General features: G+C 33.2%; 1 protein-coding gene across 1 annotated transcript in view; it reads left to right on the forward strand.

The window, feature by feature from the left end:
* Positions 1-20,058, forward strand: part of LOC120432140 (uncharacterized) — a 500,008-nt gene that overhangs the window by 43,602 nt on the left and 436,348 nt on the right. The gene's annotated exons all lie outside the window — the stretch shown is intronic.

The following is a 20,058-nucleotide window of genomic DNA, read 5'->3' on the forward strand; positions in this document are numbered from 1 at the left end:
GCGCTCTTTTATTGGACACACCAGTAGAAGCCGCCCCAAAGACATTGCATCCGCGCGGGCAAGGTGGCAATTAAACACTGACTACCGAACATCGGCGAGCATGTACGCAAAACATTTATAATGCACACAAGAAGGGAAGCGTTTGGCGGCAAGAAGTGGCAACCTTGCGCTATCGTAATCGCATGGGTCTTAATGGGTCCAAAGAGGGTGCCAGTTTTGCCACCTACGAAGTGGTTCAGCCGTTGGCGGCGGTAATCATATCGTTGGGGACCGCCGGCGAATCTACCGTTACACGCGGTTTGGTTGTGACCGATGTGATTACAAAATAAAGTTATAATAAAAAAACATTTTAAAGAGTGAAAAACCGTTGCTTAAAAAATCTCAAAACTTGCAAATTTATTTTTGTGGACCAGTGTACGCGTCCAGGTGCCACTTAGTTTACCTTAGTAGGCAGCGACACTGAACTGGTTCGATCAAGCCGTTTGGTAGTTAGTAGTGATTTGGTGTGCGAAATGTATGCACCACTTTTTCCCTGCCGACACCGTAATATAAGAAAAACTCCCACAAGAGGAGTTTTTTTTTTTGCAAGGATTTATGGTATCAAGATGACTAGAGCGAGAGAGGTTGGCATAATTGGCGGTGTTTTTTTGTGTTTGCTACCGACAAAATATTGCTTTCACACCTTGCTCTAATTTAGTTTGTGTCGGTTATTGCGCACTATGTGCCATTTATTGATTTGGTATTCGAATTGAAATGTTTCTGTAAAAATAAAAATGTATACGATGTTCTTCAAGTTAGGGCTGTGAAGTTATTCTATTTTTAATATTTGGAACCCATCATAGAAAAACTTATTGAAAAACTAACTAAATCCAACTTTTGGAATTGTTACTTTTCGGACACTTTTCATGTCACACCTACAAAAACAAATATTTATAAGAAAAGTTGAGGTCAGAGTGTCGCATGCTGAATCTGGCCCATATTTTCATCAGTATTTTAAAGAGCCGGTTAAAAAAAAAGTTGATAACATATGATAGTGTTAACAGATTTTCAAAGTAAATGAATCAAAGTTACTATTTCACTGCCTCAATTTCTCTCGATTTTTTTTGTTTTTTTGTTGTTGGAGGTCATTTTGACTAGTTTTTGTCCAACAGTAAATTTTACTTCTCTTGTTCAGGTTGTTTTTTTTTCATTCATTATTAGTGTCTTATTTTATGTAATTTTATCACTCAATGCCCGTTCATCACTCTCTATTTTTTTCTCTTATACTGATTTTTATATTTTTTCAGGTATTTTTTTTTTTGGCTTTTATTTGTTTGTGTTCTGGAGGTCATTTTGAGCCGTTTTTAGCCAATGAAAACTTCACTAGGTACTTCATTCATTTTTCATGTTTTACTTTTGTTATCATATCACATATGGTCTTTTCTGCAATTGCCAATAAAATTGTGTATTAGGGTGGGTACGGTTTTCAAAAAGTTCTCGGATCAAGTTTTAGTATGGTTTCCCTTGTAGGGCATGCACATAGGGACTTTTATGCCAAATATCAGCTCATTTGGTTGTAAACTGGCTGCGCGCATCAGGGTTAAAGTTTACATGGGAATTACTATGGGAAATTGGAACTTTTTGTTCAAGCGCTCCTACACTGCCCATGTTCACATAAATGTCCCATATGCAAAAACAGCAAGCTGAAAAAAAACGCTAAACAAGTTTGTCCCACACATAAGGCTACGTGTTAAGTTTTCACAAAAAAACGGGGTTTCCTCCTGATTTCTCACCCACGTGTTAGCTGTCTGACACATGACGTCGCGGTGTTCAACAAACTTTCATAGCATGCTATGGAAAATTTGATGCTTTTTGGAGGAAAACCGTTGATTCCGGAGACATCGGATTGTTTGCCGATGCGCCAGGTCTAGGGACAACGAATCCATATGCTATCTTCGGGAAAAGTGTTCTCCAGACCATTCCCCTTAGGCCTGACCATACCAGAAGTTGGCGCGTTATTTTCCCAGACCTGTAGGAGCGCTTGAACAAAAAGTTCCAATTTCCCATAGTAATTCCCATGTAAACTTTAACACTGATGCGCGCAGCCAGTTTACAACCAAATGAGCTGATATTTGGCATGAAAGTCCCTATGGGCATGCCCTACAAGGGAAACCATACTAAAACTTGATCCGAGAACTTTTTGAAAAACGTACCCACCCTATTGTGTATATTTGCTGCTTTTATAATTTTTTTAGTATTTCGTATTGATTTTTGAAGCATTTTTCATATGTTTTTTTTTGTTGCAATACAGTCATGCCTCGGTTTAGCACCGGATATGGGGGATGCAAATCCGAGTTTGAGTTTACAACCCCATTTTAGTCAAATTTGGGTTGTTGATTGCCATTTAAATAATAAAATGCATTTGTTCAATATGCCATCACCGCCATTTTGGCCACCATCTTGGATTTAAAAATTCTAAATTAATTTAGCGTCATACCTAAGCTCGACAATCAAAAATTATACAACGAAAAAAAAAGTTTTTTTTTCGTGATTCGATTATCCGAAGTTTCGATTATCCGAAGTGAAATTTATCCGAGGCCTTCGGATAATCGAGTCTGGACTGTATGGGAGACATTGGCTATAATCCAATGAAAATCTTCCAAGCATTAAAAAATACAGTGTTTTAGAATCGAGATGATGTCCATTGCAATTATAATTACATGAACATTTTCACAAAAATATGTATTTTTCTTGTTTTCCGAAAATGATTTTTTTCTCGAAAAAATACTCAAAATTATTGATTTTGCTATATGGATCAAATGATCGGGATTTTTCCCTACATTTCTTAAGATAAATCAAACATTTTCAAAAATACTAATATTATCACAAAACTTCGTATTTTCGGAAAAATACTAAAAAAGCAGTTTTTTACAATATGGATATCAAATTATCGGGATTTTTTTCATACATCGAAAAAATACTAAAAAATTCTGTATTTTACAATACGAGTATCAAATGATCGGGATTTTTTCATACAATTCGATAGCAATCATATTTTTTGTGAAATACTCCAAATTTTCGCAAAACTACGTTTTTAAGATTTTTTTGTTTTCAAAATATTTGGATTGGAAATTTTTCAGACATTTCAGTAATTTTTTTTGATAATATTCAAAATTTTCACAGAACAACGTACATTAAAAAAAATACTACAAATTTCAGTTTTAATGATATGATTATCAATTAAGTTTGTAGTATTTTTTAAAAATACGTAGTTTTCTGAAAATTTTGAGTATTTTCTAACATTTGTGTTATTACCTTTGAAATAGTTATATGAAAAAATTCTCGATCATTTGATATCCATCCTAAAAAAACCTGTTTTTTATTTTTTTCGAAAATAAATAAAAACTGTACTATTTACAAAAAATTGTGTTATTATTTTCGAAATGTTTAAAAAAAATGTTGAACAATTTATACCCATATTGTATTTAAAAAACTAAAAAAATGTTATTTTTTTTTTCGAAAATACGAAGTTTTGTGAAAAATTTGTATTTACAAAAAATATTATAACTACGGAAATGTATGAAAAAATCCCAATCAATTGATATCCATACTGTACAAAACTGAAATGTTTAGTAAACGAAACTATTGGCACTACGCCCCCCGGGGCATGGCCTTCCTCTAACGTGGGATTTCTGCTCCAGCGCCTCTGACGAGACAGGAGAAACCGGGACCGACGTTTTACTTCACCATCCGATAGAAGCTCAGTGGATAAGGCGGGAATCGAACCCGCGTCTCATAGCATCATCGGGATCGGCAGCCGAAGCCGCTACCCCTGCGCCACGAGACCCACTAATGTTTAGTATTTTTCCTAAATTACGAAGTTTTGAGTAAATTTTGAGTATTTTTACAAATATCTGTTGTCACTTTAGAAATATTTGAAAAATCCCGATCATTTGATACCCATATAGCAGAAACAATATTTTTTTGTATTTTTTCGAGAAACATTGAATTTACAAAGTACTGGAAAAAAGGTTTTTTTTTGTGAAAATGTTCTTGTAATTATAATTACAATAGATAGCTGACACAATCCCGATTCCAAAACACTATATTTTTTGAAGTTTGTATGATTTTTAATAGGATTATAGCCAATGTCTTTCTAGCAACAAGCAACATTTTGGGAAAATCAATACATTCAAGAATTGATTGGCAATTTGTTTTTTTTTTATCACATTTAAATATTGTGATCCTTTTTGTATTAACAATAGTGAAAATTAGGCATTTTTTGCCTCCTCCCTTGAATTTACCCAAAGTCAAAGGACAAAAACTGAAAATGTTATTTCAACCAGCTTTATGAAATTAATCGCGTGTACGCCATTTTAGTTTGATGAAATTTACTTTTAATGGCAGATCCTTATAGGGTGCTACTTTCCGACGATGATTTTTTTTACAAGAAAATAGTGAAACCAGACTAAATTAATTACAAAAAAGGGAAGTATACGCAAATTGCATCAAATCAAGGAGGCCTTGTACGCTATTTAACGCGAAAAACTATCTTCAAATGAGGTCAGTGGCGTAAATTCCAAACCGCCATAAAACGATTGAGCAGACCTTTGTCATAAATAAATAAATTGAATACCTTAACAATGAATAATAAAGACAAAACCAAGGTGTTTTTTTGCCATACGACGCGCAACTAGGCTCATATACGATTTTATTTATAAGAAAAATAAATTGTTAATTGGCATTATACTGCCCATGTTCGCATAAATGTCCCATATGCAAAAACAGCAAACTGAGAAAAACGCATTTGAAGTTTGTCCCACACATAAGGCTACGTTTTAAGTTTTTTCGAAAAAACTAGATTTCTTCCTGTTTTCTAGAACAAAGTACTGGATGTTATAAGCTTTTCTGAAAGAACACGCGATTTTGAACAGAACTGCGTCAATAACTCAAAAGCAATGAAAATGCATATGGGACATTTATGCGATCAGGGGCAGTATATATCCTATGGATTTAATTTGATTGCCTCAATTCAATCCTCGAAACGGAAGAAAACGCCAATATTACTTATCCCGTCCCAACCTTCCAACGGCCCATCTAAAAGCCAGCCCAGAAATCATCATAAATCGGCATCATCTCGTTCTGATTCAGGCCTTCCAGAAGGGGGAGAGAAGAGATCGGGCTACGTCCATCTCTGATGATCTAGATTCGATTGAAACGCGGGATAAAACGGAACCCACTAGCAAGTGTCGTAAATCTGCAACGCGAGTCCAATTACGCATCGGACGCCATGGTTGTTCAGAATGTTTTTATTTTCTTCGCTGGAAAATGAGGAAGAACTTGGATTAGATTTGATGGCTTGGTTTTGATGTGGGAGCTACTGGATTTTATTTTAGATTTATTTAAAACTTTTTTCTTGAAATAACAAAAAAAAAAAAATCATTGTCGGCCAGAAAAAGCTATTCAAACCACAAACAATGCGATTAATGGAAACGATCATTTATCTTCATTGAAAAATCGCACAAAGGTTGCAGAAAATTAACACATGAATTACATTTATTTTCCTGCTAGCACACATCAGGTTTTCCCAACTCACAACGCTGCTGCCGCCAAGCAAAACGAAACCAGCTCCCGTGGAATCCAGTCCAGTCCGGTGTCCAGGTCGTCCGTTGAATGTCACAGCGCCACAATGCAACAACCAACAACTAGTTGTTGACCGTGTGTTCATTTGCAACAACCAGTAAAGTCACTTTCATCCTCGGCTGGAGCGACACTCTTTTTTTTCGCGGTCATCATTTTGTAAACAACACTACTGCTTTTCTTCGGAACAAACAAAATGCGCACGCATCGTGGTCGCATGGAGAAAAGTGCGCGCGCGAATTAAGACCCACGTTGATTGCGGTTTAGTTTTGAGCGGTGTGCCCCTCGGCACACACACGCACACTGACTCTTGTTTAGACCTTGATTTTCACGCCGCGGGGGCTAATGGCACGGAGAAGTGGAAAGTTGGAAAAATGAAAATTGGGTGAGCGTTTTTTTGTATTTTTGTATTTTTGTATTTTTGTATTTTTGTATTTTTGTATTTTTGTATTTTTGTATTTTTGTATTTTTGTATTTTTGTATTTTTGTATTTTTGTATTTTTGTATTTTTGTATTTTTGTATTTTTGTATTTTTGTATTTTTGTATTTTTGTATTTTTGTATTTTTGTATTTTTGTATTTTTGTATTTTTGTATTTTTGTATTTTTGTATTTTTGTATTTTTGTATTTTTGTATTTTTGTATTTTTGTATTTTTGTATTTTTGTATTTTTGTATTTTTGTATTTTTGTATTTTTGTATTTTTGTATTTTTGTATTTTTGTATTTTTGTATTTTTGTATTTTTGTATTTTGTATTTTTGTATTTTTGTATTTTTGTATTTTTGTATTTTTGTATTTTTGTATTTTTGTATTTTTGTATTTTTGTATTTTTGTATTTTTGTATTTTTGTATTTTTGTATTTTTGTATTTTTGTATTTTTGTATTTTTGTATTTTTGTATTTTTGTATTTTTGTATTTTTGTATTTTTGTATTTTTGTATTTTTGTATTTTTGTATTTTTGTATTTTTGTATTTTTGTATTTTTGTATTTTTGTATTTTTGTATTTTTGTATTTTTGTATTTTTGTATTTTTGTATTTTTGTATTTTTGTATTTTTGTATTTTTGTATTTTTGTATTTTTGTATTTTTGTATTTTTGTATTTTTGTATTTTTGTATTTTTGTATTTTTGTATTTTTGTATTTTTGTATTTTTGTATTTTTGTATTTTTGTATTTTTGTATTTTTGTATTTTTGTATTTTTGTATTTTTGTATTTTTGTATTTTTGTATTTTTGTATTTTTGTATTTTTGTATTTTTGTATTTTTGTATTTTTGTATTTTTGTATTTTTGTATTTTTGTATTTTTGTATTTTTGTATTTTTGTATTTTTGTATTTTTGTATTTTTGTATTTTTGTATTTTTGTATTTTTGTATTTTTGTATTTTTGTATTTTTGTATTTTTGTATTTTTGTATTTTTGTATTTTTGTATTTTTGTATTTTTGCATTTTTGCATTTTTGTATTTTTATATTTTTGTATTTTTGTATTTTTGTTCTTATAATTTATATCTGGGCTTGCTGGACCACCAACGGTGTTAGAAGTCATCAGAAATTTCACATGCAAAAATTTTAATTAGTTTTCCAAGTTAACAATAAGAAAAAAAGACAAATCGAATTTGTGGAAAATTATACCCCACAACAAATTCAGCGAAATCACAATTTTCCACAATTTCCGTGCCCACATTCCTCGATTTTTTCGTCACCCCCAGTCGCCAGTCGTTCAAACAAGTTGATTTCTTGCGCTTAATTTTCCACCTTCATCCCACCTATTTCCCGTTTGAGCGAGCCCGCCTGTATCGAGAGAGGTGGTGAAAAACCAGAAATCGGTCCGAAGTAAACACTTATTTAGCGACGAACCTCCGCAACAGCCCAGCGAGGAAAGTAGGCTTCCCCCTAAGTCACGACGACCAAGTCGGACGACGGCGGTCCAGCTCGTTAGGAAGTGCGTGTGTTTTCACTTCTTGTTTTCACTCTCACCTGGACGTGGACGCGCGGCAAAGTTCGCGCGGGGGAGAGATCGACGACAATCATTCATGGCCAAGTGGGAGAGGGTGGACCCTTAAGTGGTGAGGTTCGTTTTTCCTTTCGTTTGAGATAAACTTCTTCCGAATTGATTGTGGCGGCGATGGGGAGCTTGATTGAAAAGCGAAATTTTGCAGGCCACTTCAAACGCGGCTGGGAGTGGGAATTTTTTGAAGGGTTGTGCTGGAAGTGAAGTGTTTTGGGGTGGAAATAATAAACATGTGAATTGGTCTTGAACACAAAGTAACGACGGAAGCTGTAATCGTTTGCAAAAGAAAGCATAAACGTTGTTGCTTAAATCAATCAAATCACGATGAATAACATTAGATTGAAAGTTTGGTATCTAGCAAATTTGTCTGCTGTTTTAGCGTAAATGGCTGCTACCTTGGCAGAACTCAACATGTTATTGAAATTCAAATATTTAATTAATATCCCTGAATTATTTGTACAACCTGAACCCTAATCCCTCAACCCAAATCAAGAGCTCCCGGGTTTGGTGGTAGCATAATGGTCCATCATTGTACCTTTTGTGCAGAGATGCGCATTTAATGGAGTTAATCGCTCGCGCAATTTACGCTCGCCACTGATTAGACTTGATTCACTCTTCGCTCCATTCATTCATTCATCCATCCAGCCCATTCAACATTTTCGGCTACTGCTCTCTCAGGTGCCGCTGCTACTGCTGCTGCAGTTTACCTTCGATTTTGACGAACGTCGAGGGGTGCGTTTTTGTTGGCTCTGTTGCTCGCCCCGGCAGCGGAAAAAAGTGTTTAGTTTAAAGAGGAAATTCGCAATTGTCGATTTTAGTGGGCACATTGGCCACACAGACGCTGGCGTGGTTCCCGCCAAAAACCGCTTCCAGCGCTGATCCGAGATTGATCGACGGTGCGACACAGATTGGGGTCTTATCAAAAACTGGGTCACAAATCTGATGGGATTTGCATGATTTGGGCGGACAGCGAAAGTGTGATCGAAAGTTTTGCGCGCAGAAAGTGAAGGTTTCTCGCGAACTAGCTTGAGAGCATTTCCGGAGGCCAAGTTTGCGGCTTCGCAATTAGGGGGTAGGTTTTTGCCTAATTGAAATCTAAATTGGCTAGAAAATCATATCTTTTCTATTTGTTTTACATCTTCAAAACAAACAACCAAAATGCTCTCAACTTTCAACAAATTGAATAATAACCCCTGACACGGCCGTGCACCGCGATTTGTTCCAGTTCAATCCCCCGCTGGAGGCAGGTTCAGCAAGGTGCATTGTGCAAAACGATACCGATTCCCATCCAGTTCCACTTTTTTATCCAAAGATGACGCACTCCGACTCTCGGCCACTCCCCCAGATCTTCAATTGCGATAATTAACCAGTGCAATTATGATTTCAAAACATGCGTTTTCTTGTTGCTGCTTGCTGCTGCTGCCTTACTTTTCCACTTCTCAAACTTTGCTCCCATTCCGCGAGAGCTACCGCGAGCAAAGTGGCAATCATAAATGTTTGTATACACACATCTCAAACGCACATGTGTTTGCGCGCGCCTGTATGTGATTTCCGTAAGTGTGTTGTTGAATAACATTATAACGCTACTTATTTACGTCCATAAATGGTCCAATTGAGATAACCGGCAACGTCGATAAAAATTTCAAACATATCTGAAAGATGCACATGGGCAAAACATTAAACACAATTGAGAAATGTCCGAAGATTTTTTGATCGATTTGGAAATACGACAAATTTTTAAGTATTGAAATTTACAATTTCTAAAGCCAAATACAGAAATTTAAAAAGTTATTGTGGAAAATCACATTTTTATCAAAAATCATTAAGTAAACAAAATCGTAATACTTAACGCTTTAAATTCTACAAATTATAAAAGTATAAATTGCTATGACCTTTTTAAATATTTAGCTAGGAACCTTAAAAACTTAGTTAAGAATTTTTTTTTTAAATTGAATATTATTTATATTTTTTTTAATAAAAATTAAATTTATTTTTTTCTCAGAAATTTAAAACAGTGTTTTTTTTGATAATTTAAAAAAAAAAGAATTTTAAGAATATGAGTAATTCTCCGCTACCTCACACAGCAGTTGCCCCGACCCCTCTTCGATTTGCGTGAAACATTGTCCTGAGGGATAACTTTTGTTCCTGATCACGAATCCGAGGTTCGTTTTTTGATATCGCGTGACGGAGGGCGGTACGACCCCTTCCATTTTTGAACATGCGAAAAAAGAGGTGTTTTTCAATAATTTGCAGCCTGAAACGGTGATGAGATAGAAATTTGGGTTTATGTAAAATTAGACGCCCGATTTGATGGCGTACTCAGAATTCCGAAAAAACGAATTTTTCATCGAAAAAAAACATTAAATTTTTCTTAAACTCTGCCACTTTCCGTTACTTAACTGTAAAAATTTATTGGAACATGTCATTTTAAGGGAAATTTAATGTACCGTAAAACGGGGTGACTTTGATAGCCGATGTGACTTTGATAGGTTTGCGATTCTTACGCAAAATGAAGAGTACAGTTAAAATACGTAAGGAATGGTTTAGAAACATACTGACCGTGGTAGAGAAGTGTTCGAACACAACACAACAAGAACTTTTCATAAAATTTTGACAAGTTTAAAAAGTTAGTTAAATATAGTTAAGAAAATGTTGATGAAAGTCATTATTTTAAACTTCTCAAAGTGTCATGATTTTCTCAATGAACATGATTTTTAATCGGAAAACGGAATGCATTTTCGGATTCTTTGGACAATTTTTCACTAGGAGAAGGTTAAAAAAAATTGTAAATAATATATAATATTTTGTTTTTGAAACACAATTTAAAAAAATTACCAACTTTATAGGCAATTTCAGTAGAACAAATTTCATGTAAAATGTGAAAATCTGTGATTCGTGCTTAAAATTCAGTATAAAATGCAATATAAATCGATAATTTTATAAACAAAACAAGTTTTAACAAATTTCAGGCAAAATTCCGACTTTTTAACAATTTTACCTAAAATTTATATGTATTTTGCTAAAAAGCTTATACACTTAGTTAACTAAACATAAACATTGACTTTTTTTTCTTAAAACTATATCAGCTAATTAAGTGATGGTACATTTAGCGTACAAATAAAGTTTGAACATCTTAATTATGATTTGATCAAGAAAAACTAAGACTGTCAAAGTCACCCCGGAATCAAAACTAAAAATTTTTAACGTAACTATTTTTCTAAACATTATTGAAAAAACTTTTTTTCCGAAATAGTGCATAGACTTTGTGTGGCCTACCCCAGTACATGTTTTAAAAATAATAATCTTGAGAAAAACCTTACCTGTTCGAAAATATTCCAAAAACAAATTGAAATCCTATCAAAGTCACCCCGGTTTACGGTACTTTTCGCATCTACATTGACCCAGAAGGGTCATTTTTTCATTTGGAACAAAATTTTTCATTTTAAAATTTCATGTTTTTTTCTAATTTTGCAGGGTTATTTTTAAGAGTGTAACAATGTTCTAAAAACGCCAATCGAAGAGGGGTCGGGGAAACTTTTCCCGATTTCGTGTGAGTTGATAGAAAACTATCCATTTAAAGAATTTTAAGAATTTTACGATTTTTAAGAATTTTAAGAGTTTAATGAATTTTTAAGAATTTTAAGAATTTAAAAAATGTAAAGAATCAAGGAAATTTGATAATTTTAAGAATTTTAAAAAATTTAAGAACTTTAAGAATTTTAAGAATTTTAAAAATTTTAAAAATTTTAGGAATTTTAAGAATATTAAGAATTTTAAGAATTTTAAGAATTTTAAGAATTTTAAGAATTTTAAGAATTTTAAGAATTTTAAGAATTTTAAGAATTTTAAGAATTTTAAGAATTTTAAGAATTTTAAGAATTTTAAGAATTTTAAGAATTTTAAGAATTTTAAGAATTTTAAGAATTTTAAGAATTTTAAGAATTTTAAGAATTTTAAGAATTTTAAGAATTTTAAGAATTTTAAGAATTTTAAGAATTTTAAGAATTTTAAGAATTATAAGAATTTTAAGAATTTTAAGAATTTTAAGAATTTTAAGAATTATAAGAATTTTAAGAATTTTAAGAATTTTAAGAATTTTAAGAATTTTAAGAATTTTAAGAATTTTAAGAATTTTAAGAATTTTAAGAATTTTAAGAATTTTAAGAATTTTAAGAATTTTAAGAATTTTAAGAATTTTAAGAATTTTAAGAATTTTAAGAATTTTAAGAATTTTAAGAATTTTAAGAATTTTAAGAATTTTAAGAATTTTAAGAATTTTAAGAATTTTAAGAATTTTAAGAATTTTAAGAATTTTAAGAATTTTAAGAATTTTAAGAATTTTAAGAATTTTAAGAATTTTAAGAATTTTAAGAATTTTAAGAATTTTAAGAATTTTAAGAATTTTAAGAATTTTAAGAATTTTAAGAATTTTAAGAATTTTAAGAATTTTAAGAATTTTAAGAATTTTAAGAATTTTAAGAATTTTAAGAATTTTAAGAATTTTAAGAATTTTAAGAATTTTAAGAATTTTAAGAATTTTAAGAATTTTAAGAATTTTAAGAATTTTAAGAATTTTAAGAATTTCAAGAATTTTAAGAATTTTAAGAATTTTAAGAATTTTAAGAATTTTAAGAATTTTAAGAATTTTAAGAATTTTAAGAATTTTAAGAATTTTAAGAATTTTAAGAATTTTAAGAATTTTAAGAATTTTAAAAATTTTAAGAATTTTAAGAATTTTAAGAATTTTAAGAATTTTAAGAATTTTAAGAATTTTAAGAATTTTAAGAATTTTAAGAATTTTAAGAATTTTAAGAATTTTAAGAATTTTAAGAATTTTAAAATTTTTAAGAATTTTAAGAATTTTAAGAATTTTAAGAATTTTAAGAATTTTAAGTATTTTAGGAATTTTAAGAATTTTAAGAATTTTAAGAATTTTAAGAATTTTAAGAATTTTAAGAATTTTAAGAATTTTAAGAATTTTAAGAATTTTAAGAATTTTAAGAATTTTAAGAATTTTAAGAATTTTAAGAATTTTAAGAATTTTAAGAATTTTAAGAATTTTAAGAATTTTAAGAATTTTAAGAATTTTAAGAATTTTAAGCATTTTAAAATTTTTAAGAATTTTAAGAATTTTGTCATTTTTTTTTAAATTGGAAAAAATTTAACAATTTTGCCATTTTAAATTGGAATAAATTAAAAAAATGCACGTGACAATCGTGTAAACTTGCTTTAATTGAATCCTGGCACAATTTTAATATAAGCAGCATGTTTTTCTTCATTTCATTTTTTCCGAGTTTTAATACGAATGCCACTTTTGACCACGACCCCTTTCTGTACTACTTTTTCACCAACATACCGGCCACCTTAGCACAAATAAAAAGATGAATGAACATCGCACATTTGTGACCGAAATGGCCTTTTTGCTGCGACCGACGTACCCCTCCCCATCCACGACCACGCTAGCGGAAAATTGTACAAAACGCGCCACATAAACGGCTCGAACGGTCTGCTCAAATGATAAATACTGTTCGATGTACCGAATTGTAATCGTATCTTCCTGTCTCCTTCCCCCACCTGCCTCACCAAGCTGACTAACTCTTGGGATTTCCCATCAATTTTCTTTGCTGGCTGCTGTCACTGCTGTGTCGTCGTTGGAACGCGCGCGCCTGCCTGCCTGCGAATTTCCTCCACGGAGAGATCCCAGATTTGTCGCGCCTGGTCCCAACATCGACGGTTTACCGGTTCTTCCCCGCCGATGTAGGTACTTGGAGTTTTTTTTTGTTCGGGGGTCCGTATGATTTATTTGTCACTGCTGCTTGAAGTAACTGCACGTTTTTGGGAATGTCGTGTCGACGCGTAGCGAGTGGAATGTTGTCTGTTACGCCTAAAGGTATACCGCTTGACACAGTTTAAAGTTGTAAGACTCCTACGTGCGGTGCGCCCGAAGCTATGCACTCCCTGTTTATTTTGATAAATTGTGTCAATAAGGGTGAAAATGATGCCTGGGGAAGCAATTTCTGCGCAACTCTCACGGCTTTTCCCCCGTAGCCTAACTGTGAGTGTTAGATTAATTTATGACCCTAGCTGGCTGAGGTTGGTTGGTGCGGACACCAGCTGAGCTGAGGATGCGTCCTGGGTTTGAACGGGACTTTGATGTGACACTGCCGGAGAGGAGCCGGTCCCGGTAATCGGATACCGACCCCCGGACGAAGAAGTGATGACATTTGGTCGGGGCCGTCTAAACGCAACAAGGAAGAGAAGAGTGCAATATTTATTAAACGGTCCTGATAGCTGATTGACTATTGCGTGCATATTGGCAAAGAGTTATGACGGTGGGGTCTAAAGTGGATGGTTATTGGAAGAGTAGTGTGGCGTGGCGTTGATAATCACGACGACCTGCGCGCCGAGGTAGCCTGAGAGGTGGCCTAATGGGAAGTGGCTACTTGTAAAGTCACGGGGGACTAATCCACGCCGTGTTATCGAACTGATTGATGGAGGGAAAATTGCACGATGGAATTTACGCGGGTCCTGTTGGGAGGTGGATAGAGCTATCATCAAATTAATAGAAGCGTTTTGTGTGGTATGTGGTCGGGTATGCTCGGTACAGTTATTGCTCAGCGATCTCTGCAATATTTGTAACGCAAAATTGTGCAACGATTTTTTAAAGGATTTATTAGAGGGTCGGGCAAAATTTATTAGCTAAAATTAGCCAGAAAACGTGTTAAGGTCCCCTAAATGGACCAATAGTTATTGTGTTGGTGTTAAGCTATAGAAAAATCATTGTAAAATAGTACTTAACAAAATAGCGTCGATTAAGCAAAAGGACTATAATTTGGCAAACTTTTTAGAAAAATAAATACAAGCGGAATGATTTATAATCCTGGTGAACTTGATAGAACTTTTACTATTTAAATTTTTTTAATACTTCCAAAATATCAAGGGAAAATAAATGGGACTACACATTCGGATCTTTTAGACTATTACTGATGAAGAGCAAATTGAATATGTTTTCACAGTAGAAGTCTAAAATTTCGGATATAATTTGCATAGGCATACAAGTTTGAAAATAATTTGAAGATCACATTAATCAATAAAATTTCCGCAGTTGAAATTGAGCTTCCAATTGCGAGATATAAGCTTTTAAATTAAATATTTTAATTATTCCCAATACCGTAAAACGGGGTGATAGCCGGGGTGACTTTGAAAGTTTTGCGATTTTTTCGCAAAATGAAGAGTACAATCAAAATACGTACAGAATTGTTTAGAAACATACTGACCGTGTTAGAGAAGTGTTCAAAGTACCTCAAAAAGAACATTTCATAAAATTTTGAAAAGTTTAAAAAGTTGATTAACTATAGTTAAGAAAATGTTGATGAAAGTCATTATTTTAAACTTCTCAAAGTGTCATGATTTTCTCAATGAACCTGATTTTGGATCTGAAAACGGAATGCATTTTCGGATTCTTTGGACAATTTTCCACTAGGAGAAAGTTGAATAAACACAATTAAAACAAATCTCCAAATTTATAGGCAATTTCAGTTGAACAAATTTCATGTAAAATGTGAAAACTTGTGATTTGTGCTTCGAATTCAGTATAATATGCAATATAAATCGATAATGTTATAAACAAAACTAGTTTTAACAAATTTCAGGCAAATTTCCGACTTTTAAACAATTTTAACTAAAATTTGTATGTATTTTATTAAAAAGCTTATAAACTTAGTTAACTAAATTTAAACATTAACTTTTTTTCTTAAAAAATATATTAGATACTTCAGTGATGACACTTTTAACGTACAAATAAAGTTTGAACCTCTTAAATATGATTTTAACAAGAAAAACTATGACTATCAAAGTCTCCCCGGAATTCAAACTAAGAATTTTTAACGTGACTATTTTTCTAAACACTATTGAAAATATTTTTTTTTTCCAAAGTAGTGCATGGACTTTGTGTGGCCTTCCCCAGTACATGTTTTAAAAATAATAATCTTGAGAAAAACCTTACCTGTTGGAAAATATTCCAAAACTAAAATTGAAATCCTATCAAAGTCACCCCGGTTTACGGTATCTATTGTTTGTTCATCGCCATTTTTGCAGGACATATCTTTTATATCATTTGGCAAGGCAAAGGCTTATTTTTTTGCCTGAATAAAACCTGTTTAGCAAAAAACTTTTGAAGACAGAAGAAATGTCACTTTTACATTACTCCTGACTAGGTTTCAACAAAAGTTTCATTGAGGCTTTGAGGAGGTTGTTAAAATTCAGTTGTAAGCCTTCTACTCCTATGAAGGTTTTATAAATAGGCGCCGTACCAACCTTTGCGGAGGTCCCTTTGGGTTTTAAGAGGGATTTATCTGGGTTCTGGGGAGGTTGATACAACTAAGTGGTTTTAATGTTGGTTTTGGCTGATAGATTTTGTAACTGCTACGATAAAACCTAAAACAGGCCTGCCCAACGTCCGGCCTGCGACGGCATTTCAAAATAGTTCTTTAACTGGCCCTAAAGGCTGTTACTGAAATATTCGGTAAATAAATTAAGTGTGTAGATTAAAAAAATTAATTGAGATCTAACTTCCACATATTTTAACAAAAAAATAATTGAGAACATTTAGCTGTGAATTTTGTTTTAGCTTTAGCAATGTTTTGTTACAAATTCAAACATTCTATATGTTTGAATTAAATTTTCATCATTTCTACATTTATGTTTTCAGCATCTATAATTAAACTGAAAAATGGTGCTAGAAAACATAACTGTCAATTTCGTAAAAATGTGAATAGGTATGCCAAAAATGATTGTTATTCAGAATGACTTTAATCTAATAATTTACTTCTAATTTACGTTTTTCTTTTTGAGGAATTTGATTAAAATTGATTTTTTGATAAATGAGTTCAAAAATGAATCAAAGAATCAAAATCAAAAATCATGTAGTTTTTAGAAATAAATTTTGTTCGGAAAAAGCTTAAAAAAGCAATCAGTTATACAGGTTACAAACTTCGCTGCAAATATTTTCGAAATAATGTAAAATGTCGCAAAATGAGTCACGAAATCAGCAAAAAATATATTTCAATAGTTACATTTTGTGTGTGTTAAAAATCATTTTATAATATTTTGCTATATATTTGAATATAAGTGAACAATAACGCAAAAAGTGTGTTTTTTTGTTAAGAAGATTTGATTGAAAATTTCGTTTATTTTTTTTTAATTTTGTTAAATATAGTCGTCAAAACAATTGCAATACAATTTTAATCAAAGCAAACCATCATAACAATAAATCAAATAATAGTAGTTTATGCAACAAGTTGCAAAAAGAGGATTTTTTCAGCACGAGTCGTACATTTATCCAACGAGGTTCACCGAGTTGGATAAATACGAAGAGTGCTGAAAAAATTTAGTTTTGCAACGAGTTCCATACAACATTTTTCGCAATTCCGAAAAATACCCATTCAGTGAAATTTTAAGTCAAATTTTCATGTTTTTGTCAATAAATCGTTTAAATCAAAAAAAAAGTTGAAAGGTGTTACTTTTCGAAACTAGTGCTGAAAAGTTCAACTTTTCAGCACTTATTGCAGTGCTGAAAAGTAGAACTTTTCAGCATTTATTTTGAAAAGTGTTGCTATTCGATTCTGTTATTTTTGGTACAGAAAAGTAGGCTATTTCGTCGTTCAAGAATGACAGGAAAAGTAAGTAGTTTCACGACGGAATTGCAAAAATATATTTTTGAAAGTTATCTTTGTTTTTCTTTCTTATAATCCAAATAAATGAATTTTAATGCAACACTAGTTATGAAAAAAAAATTGTTTGTATCTTCAACTTTTATCAAACATTAGTTCTAGCCCGCCACTGCTTCAGAAAAATCTGATCATGCCCGCAGGTCCAAAAGATTGGGCACCCCTGTCCTAAAATGTTATTTGGGCGTTGCAAACATTAATTAATTTCTCAATATTTATGCTGCCTTTTGTCCCTTCAGAATCAGTTAAAAAAATAAGGGTAAATTTTTTTTTTTCAGTAAACCTTAAGCTATTCATAATGCTCAGAAATTTTGGAAACTTATGATTGCAAAACAACCTGGACTTTTTTTTCAAAGTAATGTTGAGACCATGGCTTGAAATTTATTTATTTTTCTTCTGAAATCACCGTAACTTTTAAATTCAAGGAATAAAAACTTCATGACAACTCCAGCACGTGTCTTTTGAACATAATCTTGCATCGAGCAGTATCTGAGTGCCATAATTTGAAAGAAACATTTTCAAACCGCTCTGTATAATTTTCTTATCAACTTGGAATTCACAACACTTACTATCTGAATAAATATGACCATGATGCTTGGTTGCTTAAATTTTGTTCAAAAATCACAATCAATAAACAAACACGCTGCTTTTTAGTACGAATTTTATTGCTCCAATTCGGTCATAAAATTTTGCATAATTTATCAATTTTTAAGGATTTTTTCTAGCCATAAGCGATGAACCCACATTGGAGAGCCTCCAAATTTTGTCAATCACAAGTCGGCAGCCGGTCATTTGTTCAACAGAGAGAAATTCGATCCGGGGTCCGGGCCCTGTTATTACGCCTACGCCGAGAACCGCAGCATTTAAATATCTCAAACCTGACCTTGCATCTCCACTGACCTACTTTCCAACGGAACAGCTTAAAACTCCAGCCAGAACGTTACGTCAATTTCGTGAAAGCAGTGAAGACTGAAAAAAAAAGTCTAAACGCACTGTTTCCCCTTCTTCCTTTTTTCGTGTAATTTTCCCCTAAGCTTTTCTTCTTTTTTTGTGGGTATTTGGAGGGAAAAAAAGAATAAAAAAAGAATTAGAGCCAATTTGAGCCAGCTTGAATCGGTTAATCGAATTCAAATTGCACGATGCAACTGCTGCTGCTCTTGGAGAGTTACGAGCAGCTCGTGCGGAGTTCAAAACGGCCCAAAAACTCGAGTACCGTCCTTTGGAGATGGTTTGAAATGTGTTTTTTTTTTAATATAAATATTTTGCTGATGCATTTTTTGAAAACAAAATTGTTTAAATTCTTTTTATAAAACTCCAAAAATCTACGAAATTTACCAAACTCCCCCCACAATATGAAAGCTGTAACCCGCTCAGGTGCCGGCGAGGGATGTAAATTGGCCGGCGGATGATTGAAGGCGTGGGATTTCGGGTGATCGAACGTGGGGTGAATTATGCCGTGTACCCAAACCGTTAACTGGCGGCAACAAGTGCTGCCCATCTCCGTGCGGGTGCCGGCTGTAATGGTCATTTTGGAGTTCAGTTATGTAAAAAGGTAATTTTGGTGGCCAATTGGAGGGCCCTTGTTTTTGGGGCCCGAAGCTGGCCTCGAATAACTGCCGGCCTTGAAGGGTTTTGTGGTCGACACCATTTCATGGAAATTATGCTGCTGGAATTGGTTATGAACTGCACCGGGTTGGAATGTAAATTGAAGGTTCGCATTTGAGTGGTTTCAAATTGTTCGTTTTGGTACAGTTCAGGGTGTTTGGAGTCGTACTGTTATGAAAAATTGAGTAATGTGAATTGGGATATTAAACAAGCGTCTAATCTACTTAATCTCCACTAGATAATCTTGAAAGGGGTCTTTTCCGATAGAATGTAAGGTGATTTTTAAACTCTAAAATAGAAAAAAAAAATGCTGGAATTACAATAATTTCCAACTTTTTGCCAAAGTATTACAAAATGCTCAATAGTTTTACTTACGTCAAAAATTGCTATAATAGTGAATTTCCTAAAAAATACGTCTTTTCCAGTCTTTCCGTCCTTTCCCTATTCCATTGTTGGAATTCGAGCGAGAAGAAGGAAAGCATTTCTCGCTCGCGAACGAGGGAGAGAACTTGTAGTACTTTTCTCTTCTCGCTCGCGCTCGCATTTTCGTTCGCGTTCTCGCTCTCGCCGCGAGCGCTCGCGAGCGCCTTGTGCTAGCCGTTCGCCCCAAGCTAGAAAATGGTTTATCAGGCTTATAAATACGAACCAGGCGATGGTATAGAGGTGTAACTTCAATCGCTGTGTTGTTTTTTGTTCGTTTCTAACACGTTCAACTTCTCGCGAACGGGCAATTCTGGCTCGCGAGAAAGCCCGTTCGCGAGCGGAGGAGAGCACGGGCAATCGTTGAGTTTCTCTCGGCAGCTCGAGACTCGCGGCGAGAGCTCGAGAGAGAGAAAATTTTCTCTCGAGAGCGCAATAATACCAACACTGCCCTATTCGATTGAAAATGCAAAAAGTAATGTTACAGAATATTTCTGAATAGTTTAACATCGATTGTTTTTTGCAGAAATTTTTTAAAGGGGTGAGGGGAGACAAAGTCTTGGGAAAAATGAGCATTAACTTCAAGAAGTTTTATTCAACAAATATGGCGTCATCCATAAATTATGTCACGCTCTAGGGGGGGAGGGGGGGGGGGTCTGAGAAAGTGTGACATTGCGTGTT

The sequence above is a fragment of the Culex pipiens genome, chromosome 1, assembly GCF_016801865.2.
Source record: "Culex pipiens pallens isolate TS chromosome 1, TS_CPP_V2, whole genome shotgun sequence".
In the NCBI taxonomy this organism is placed as follows: Eukaryota; Metazoa; Arthropoda; class Insecta; order Diptera; family Culicidae; genus Culex; species Culex pipiens.